At 40.2% G+C, this 7618-nt stretch overlaps 1 long non-coding RNA gene across 1 annotated transcript; it reads right to left on the minus strand.

The window, feature by feature from the left end:
• Window positions 1–563: 563 nt before the first annotated feature.
• LOC143998321 (uncharacterized) lies at window positions 564–7102 on the minus strand. Its single transcript, XR_013277849.1, has 2 exons — window positions 6836–7102; window positions 564–1267 (listed from the first exon to the last, which is right to left on the minus strand). It is a non-coding gene; the product is annotated as an uncharacterized LOC143998321 (long non-coding RNA).
• Window positions 7103–7618: the final 516 nt, after the last annotated feature.

The following is a 7618-nucleotide window of genomic DNA, read 5'->3' on the forward strand; positions in this document are numbered from 1 at the left end:
CTTTGCGGGTAGGGGGGGCCATTGATATGCCAGAAAATGTTTAACAAACATTTCTAAAATAAATTTGAATTTTAAACTGAAAGATATTTCCTTTGATTTACTGCTTGTGTTTCTTTTAGCTGTCTCCTAGGTTATCCAATGGGCTTATTTTTTTGGCCATTTTCTTCAATAGTGCACACATAATTTATTTGATACATGAGATGACAATCTCTTCTTCAGAAAACTATTATGTTGAGGGTCTGCTACACACACCTAGTTTTTATTGTTAATGTATGTAATGCATTCATACTAAAAATATTCTTCATTTTCTGCACCATGAATTAATTTTTTTGAGTGACGAAAATGGCCTGATTGTTGCAAATTATAAAGCACTGTGGGTGTTATTTACTAAAGGAAAATCCACTTTGCACTACAAGTGCATTGCAAAAGTGCACTTGAAACTGCATTGAAAGTGCACTTGTAGTGCAAAGTGGATTTTCCTTTACTAAATAACCCCCATTGTCACTGTAAACAGCAACTTACTCCAAAAACTGCTATTGAGCATTGAAAGAAGAAGCCATACATTGGTTAGTGTAACAATGTTTACTCTGTGCACAGAAAAGGGTTTTTGAACAAACCAACATATTTATAGAATAATTTTTTTTAGACATTAGAAATATCCTTTTTTGTGGTAAACAGGCATGCTTTTAAAACCAGAAAACAATAAATAACTCAGGAACTTTCAAAGTACAACTTTGATAAATTGAAAGCAATATTACTAATTAGTATGTCCAAACTGTGTTGATCTTGCCTTAATCAGATGGGGTGATGTCACCCCTGTAAAAAGCCAAATTTTGAAGATGCACACAAATTGAGAGTCAAAATGGGTATTTCCCTCCCTAGCTCCCATAATGGGGGATCAATGGACGTGTTTGGGGGGTACAACCCCTTCCTCTCAGCTACTTTCAAGGAAGGGGTTGCACACACAAAACGTGTACATTGATATCCCGTGATAGCAGATAGCACATGTTGACACACTGTGTGCATATTCAAAATTTGGCTTTCAAACTTTTTATAAAAATTAGGAAAAATAAAAACAATTATTAAAATGTTTGTGTTTTTTATATTCTGCCTAAAACATCAATGATGTTTTTGAGTCTTTTTTCCACATCATTGATGTCTTCCTTGATCTTCTGTAAATCCCTATTGCAGACCATGATCTCTCCGATGAGGATGTGTGCACTTGCACTTGTGAAATGTGTTTCTTCGTCCACAACATCCACATCACCTAAAAATAAAAAACACACCATGTATTATAAATATGCAGGCATACATCTATTACCTGAAGCTGTGGTCTCAGACACTCACTTGTTGTAGTCACTATTTTGCCCACTTCATAAACCTCTCCTTCCTCCACATTCTCAGGTTGTGGTGTGCTGAGTTCCCCTTCTTTAAGAGGTTGTGTGTCCCTGGTACACCCCCCGTTCGGTTCGCACCAGAACATGCGAACAGGCAAAAAATGCATTCAAACACGTGAACACCATTAAAGTCTAAATTCAAATCAAAAGTGCTAATTTTAAAGGCTTATATGCATGGTATTGTCATAAAAAGTGTTTGGGGACCTGGGTCCTGCCCCAGGGGACATGTATCAATACAAAAAAAGTTTTAAAAAACTGCAGTTTTTTTCGGGAGCAGTGATTTTAATAATGCTTAAAGGGAAACAATAAAAGTGTAATATTCCTTCAAATTTCGTACCTGTGGGGTGTCTATAGTATGCCTGTAAAGGGGTGCATGTTTCCCTTGTTTAGAACAGTCTCACAGCAAAATTACATTTCTAAAGAAAAAAATAAGTCATTTAAAACTACTCATGGCTATAATGAATTGTCGGTCCCGGCAATACACATAAAAGTTATTAAATAATGGAGGGCGGGGCCACCCGGTGACCCCGCTCTCCTCTGACGCACGGCTTTCCCTGTGTTGTCAGAGGGGCCAGAGGTCACCTCTGTGTGGCCTGGCCCTCCATTATTTAAGAACTGTCAGAAGAAGCGGAGCGTCACACTGCTGAAGACTCCCACAGAGGCGGATCGTGCGGATGGCACGGAGAAGAAGCTGGAGCAAGATGCGGGACGAGAAGAGCAGAGGAAGAAGATGAAGAAGAAGATGGAGAAGAAGATGAAGAAGAACAACACCATAGGAAGACCAGAAGAAAGAAGATGAAAGAAGAAGGGCAAAGAAGAATAATTTAATAAAGGACTTGTCAAAAACAGTTTTTTGTCTTTTTTAACCTTTTCGTCACTTTCTTTGTGAAATGGTAGGGGTACATTTGTACCCCATTACCAATTCACACGGGGGGCGGGATCTGAGGGTCCCTTTGTTAAAGGGGGCTTCCAGATTCCGATAAGCCCCCCGCTAGCAGACCCCCACAACCACCGGGCAAGGGTTGTGAGGATGAGGCCCTTCTCCCCATCAACATGGGAACAAGGTGCTGTGAGGGGCTACCTCAAAGCACCCTTCCAATGTTGAGGGCATGTGGCCTGGTACAGTTCAGGAGGAGGGGCGCTCTCTTGTCCGCCCCTCTTTTCCTGTGGTCTGCCAGGTTGTGTGCTCGGATAAGGGTCTGGTATGGCTTTTTGGGGGGACCCCACACCCTTTTTTTTTTTTTACTTTTAGATGCGGGGTTCCCCTTAAAATCTATACCAGACCTGAAGGGTCTGGTATGGATTTTGAGGGGGACCCCCACACCATTTATTTTCATTTTGGTGTGGGGTTCCCCTTAATATGCATACCAGACCTGAAGGGCCTGGTATGGAATTTAGAGGGCCCCCCATGCATTTTTTTTTATTTTGGTTCGGGGTTCCCCTGTGGGGAAATCCCCATGCTGTTTTTATCAATGAACTTTTATGTGTATTGTAGACCGACAATTCATTATAGCCACGAGTAGTTTTAAATTACTTTTTTTCTTTTAGAAATGTCATTTTGCTGTCAGACTGTTCTAAACACGGGAAACATGTGCCCCTTTACAGGCATACTATAGACACCGCCCAGGTATGAAATCTAAAGGAATATTACACTTTCATTGTTCTACTTTAAGCATTATTAAAATCACTGCTCCTGAAAAAACTGATGTTTTTAAAACTTTTTTTTGCATTGATACATGTCCCCTGGGGCAGGACCCAGGTCCTCAAATACTTTTTATGACAATACCATGCATATAAGCCCTTAATAAGCCAAAAATAAGAACATGAAACATTGCTTGGAAGTGTTGTACAATTATCTGTTTTGGCAGATCTGTGAGCGCAGGAAGGAGTAGCGGAAGCACCGATCGTGATAACGAAGGTACAATTTTAACTTGAACCTATACTGCTTATATATTGAGGCCTATATTGGGACAAGATTAGGAGAGTTTAGCCTGACATGAGGGTTTTTGACTTGTGTTGTGTCTTGCAGAGAAAATTGATCTATTGAATGATCAGGACTTTATCCCCATATTCATTGATATGTACAGGGAACTGCCCTGTCTGTGGCAGGTAAACCACCCATTTTATACCAATAAAAGAAAGAGGCAGGCAGTGTTGGATCAATTGCTGGAATTTGTGAAGCCGCAGATCCCCACGGCAACCATCAACTATTTGAAGGTCACAATTGGTGGCATGAGGAGCACTTATAATAGGGAGCACAAGAAGGTCCAGGATTCCATGAGATCAGGAGCAGCAGCAGATGACATTTATGTACCCAGGCTTTGGTACTATGACAGACTGCATTTTCTGACCAGACCAGAGGGAACTCAGGCCAGAACTCTCCAGTCTTCCTTCAACACTTCCTTCCACCCCAGCTGAGGCTTCTGATGTCCAACCTGGGCCTTCCAGCCAGGAAGATGTGGATGAGCCCAGCTTGAGCCAGGTACAGCATTGTTCAACATATTTATTGTCAAAAAATTAATGATGTTAACTAGATGTTAGTATTGATCACTCATTTCTGATTTAACAAAGTGGTTTACATATCAATAGACAGTAGTGGCCAAAAATGATTGGGACAAGAATGAAAAATGCTGGGGTCAGAATGATAGTCTTTTCTATTTATTAATATTCAATTTGCAACAGTCATGAGCTGAAAATTTTGTGTGATTGATGAACCAAAAACTAAAGCTATGTCCCTTTTTCATATATAGGAAAGCCTCAGCCAGGAGGAGGCTGGGGAAAGTGTCAGCCAGGAGTTGGCAGGGGTAAGTGGCAGCCAGGAGGTGGCCGGGCCCAGTAGCCTGACCAAATCCCAGGTCCTCCGTCTTCAAAAAAAGGGAAGGGGAGTAACCTGGAGGAGGCAGCACTTGGGCTATTTCAGCAGGCTACTGCGGCCCTCACAACCCCTCCCAGTCTGCAAGAGGACTATGCCTGCATGGAAGCCTGCAAAATGCAGGAAATGGAGGAGGGCCAAGCCTCTTCTGTGAGGAAGTTATCTTACAAGCCATAAATAAGTAGTTGAGGGGTGAACTCACAAGCCAAAGCCAGGTTTGAGTTAGACCATCATCCTCCTCCTCCACCTCCTGCCACAACTCCAACACCAGAGCCACAGCCTGGAAGCAAGCCTGGAAGCAAGTGTGGAAGGAAGACAAGAGATTGATGGCCTGGGTTCTGTCTGGTCTGACAAAAGACGCAGGCTGTTGTAAGACCACAGTCTGGGGACATATATGTCATCTGCTGCTGTTCATGATCTCTTGGAGTCCTGGACCGGATTGTGCTCACTATTATATGGACTCCTCATGCTACCAATTTTGGCTGTAAAATAGTTGATGTGTGCCCTGGGGTACAAAGGCTTTGCCAATTTCACCTGTTTAGCCGTTGCCTTCCTCTTTATTTGGTAATGACCCATAATAAATGGCAATTTGTTTTCACAAATACTTGCCCATGTGTTTTACTTCAAAAAGGACAGTTTTGTTTGTGAGTAGGCAGGTACTTTTCATAAATACAATGTCAAATTAACAAGGGACACCAAACAACCTCCTTGAGATCAAAAATTACAAGTTAATAATGGTGTTGTGGTAACTTGACACACAAAACGAAAAAAAAATATTATGGAGATCAGTAGAAAAAAATTTATGAAAAAAGCAGATCTTGATAAAAAAATAAAAAATAAAAAGCAGATCTTCATAAAAACAACAAAAAAAAAGCAATCACTAAAAAAATAAAAGAAAAAAAAGGAGATCTTGATAAAAAAATTAAGAAAAAAAAGATTACTATAAAAATAAATTGTAAACATTATTATGGAGATCTGACGAAAAAAATAACAAATATTATTCAGGAGATCACAAGAAATAATAAAGAAATCAGTTTGTCAGAACTCTGTGTGAATGTCAGCAGCAAAATAACTTCATAATTCTAGCATTATAAAGAAGAAGAGAAAGCTCTGCCTTGAAAGATTTTTGCAGCGTGACGAATGTGCTATTTCCATTACAAATGCTAGTTTTACCAGACCGAGTGCTTCCGTCTCATAGTTGATTTAGAGCATGTGTAGAATTTTGTGCGTCGGAATTGTCCACACACGATCGGAATTTACGAGAACAGATTTTGTTGTCGGAAAAATTGTGAATCAGCTCTCAAATTTTTGTTGTCGGAAATTCAGACAAAAAATGTCTGAAGGAGCCTACACACGGTCGGATATTCTGACAACAAGCTCCTATTGAACATTTGTTGTCGGAATGTCCGATCGTGTGTACGCGGCATTACAGTACCTCAATGTGTCACTAAACAATATTTTTATTCACCAAAAAAGAAATGTTCCTACATAAAGTTGGACCATGAAGAACAAAAGTAGCCACCCTCTAAGAGGAGGTTGGATCACAGCAGACAAAAAAGGACTTTGGAGATTTAGATAGGGTTGTAGGAGGAATAGTAAGAACTTTTTTTTTAAGTTAAGAATACTAACTTAAATATAGTTTTCTAAAAACAGGGTTTAGAGACACTTCAAGCAAAAAGTATAGTTTCAAGCATAAATGTTACGTACTGCACTGTGTGATAATACCCCTTGATTCGTCAAAAAGACAAACACTTCAGGAATTATCACCTGAACATTTTCCCTAAAACGTTAACAAAGGATTCAGAAAAAAAACTCAATAAAAAATGTGGTGTTTTATTTTTCCAAATTCACTGAATGAATAGATGATATTGGACAGGTCCAGCAATGTACCCCTCCTCCCATGCTGATACCTGCTCATATGACCTCAGCATCGGGAAGCACTTCAAGAGCCCCTGTACCCCCACCCAAAAAAAAAAAGGCTTGGTGCATTGGAAATGTGCAGAAATAGGGTGTTTTATGTACAACTTACCCTGATAATTTAAAATGGGAATCCATTACCACTTTAGTACATCTTACAAGAAGGACATTTTTTAAACATAACACCGCTCCAATGGTTTTTCCTTTTCTGTTGGAGATTTAAGTTTTAACCTTTTTTCTATCCTTTATTACAGGCTTTTTGCATGGGCACCCCAACTTAGAGTCTCAACTGAAAGCATATGTGACATTGTGGTAATGCAAGAGAGCAATTGTCACCCACATAACAGGTTATGTCTGAACGGGGACCCTTAAGGCAGGATTTAAAAATATTGGACATTTCTGAAATTACAATAACATTGGTAAAGTATATATATTATTTGTCATTTCCTCCTATAACATCTACTGAAGCCTCCTTTTATTCACAGGAAATGTGACTTCTAACTTGTATAAACAGGCGAGTTTCACGGGTGTGGTGCAGTGCATTGCAAAAAGTTGAACAAGAAAAGAACCTGCACTTTATAAGTCACAATAGTAAAGGTGAACTCAAACAGATAAATACACAGATAAAACATGTAAGGAGCTGTTTTACCTTCCAAAGGATTGGTATTTCTTTCCATCCATAGCACCCTTACTACAGTCACAGTGGTGTCCTCTCTCTACTTCCAGTTTCAGAAAGTCTCTTATCATCACATTTGCATGCAGAACACCTGGCTCGCTTCCAGTCCTTAAACTTCCACCCCCAGTCTAAGTGCTGCTGTATAGGTGATTGCAATAAGTTGATGTCTTTTGTGCCTGGAGTTCAGCTTTAATTATGAAATAAAACCGATTGTGTTTCAGTGTGAAAGCTTCGTTTCCTGAGCTAAGCTCTGAAGAGTCTGTCTTTCTGCCTTTTTGATATAATGTAAAATTTACATTTTTGTTTAATCTTCCACTTGTGTTAGTTTGAACGAATTATTGTTGAGATAATCTGCCTTCACTCTTTGTTGCTTGAGTATGCTTAAAGTATAACTAAAGGAAAAACTTTTTTTTTAGTTTTGGACAGAATGGAGAGTAGGGTTGCCACCTCATCCCTTTAAAACCGAACACATATTATTTGCACAGTTTCTATGGCTGATTAAGGTGATAATTAACCACTTGGGATCCGCGCTATTGCCAAATGACGGCATTAGCGCGGACCTACATTTCCGGGACTACGTCTATTGACGCCGTCCCGTGTACGAGCGGCCTGCGCGGCGCGCTCTGTGATCGGCGAGTCCATGAGACTTGCCTGATCACCGATCCGTGTAAGGGGTCGATCCCGACCCCTTATCACGTGATCAGCTGTCAGCCAATGACAGCTGATCATGTGATAGAACGGAGCCGGTAATCGGCT

The sequence above is a fragment of the Lithobates pipiens genome, unplaced genomic scaffold (assembly GCF_037356315.1).
Source record: "Lithobates pipiens isolate NorthernLeopardFrog02 unplaced genomic scaffold, aLitPip1_a1.2 Scaffold_19, whole genome shotgun sequence".
Taxonomy (NCBI): domain Eukaryota; kingdom Metazoa; phylum Chordata; class Amphibia; order Anura; family Ranidae; genus Lithobates; species Lithobates pipiens.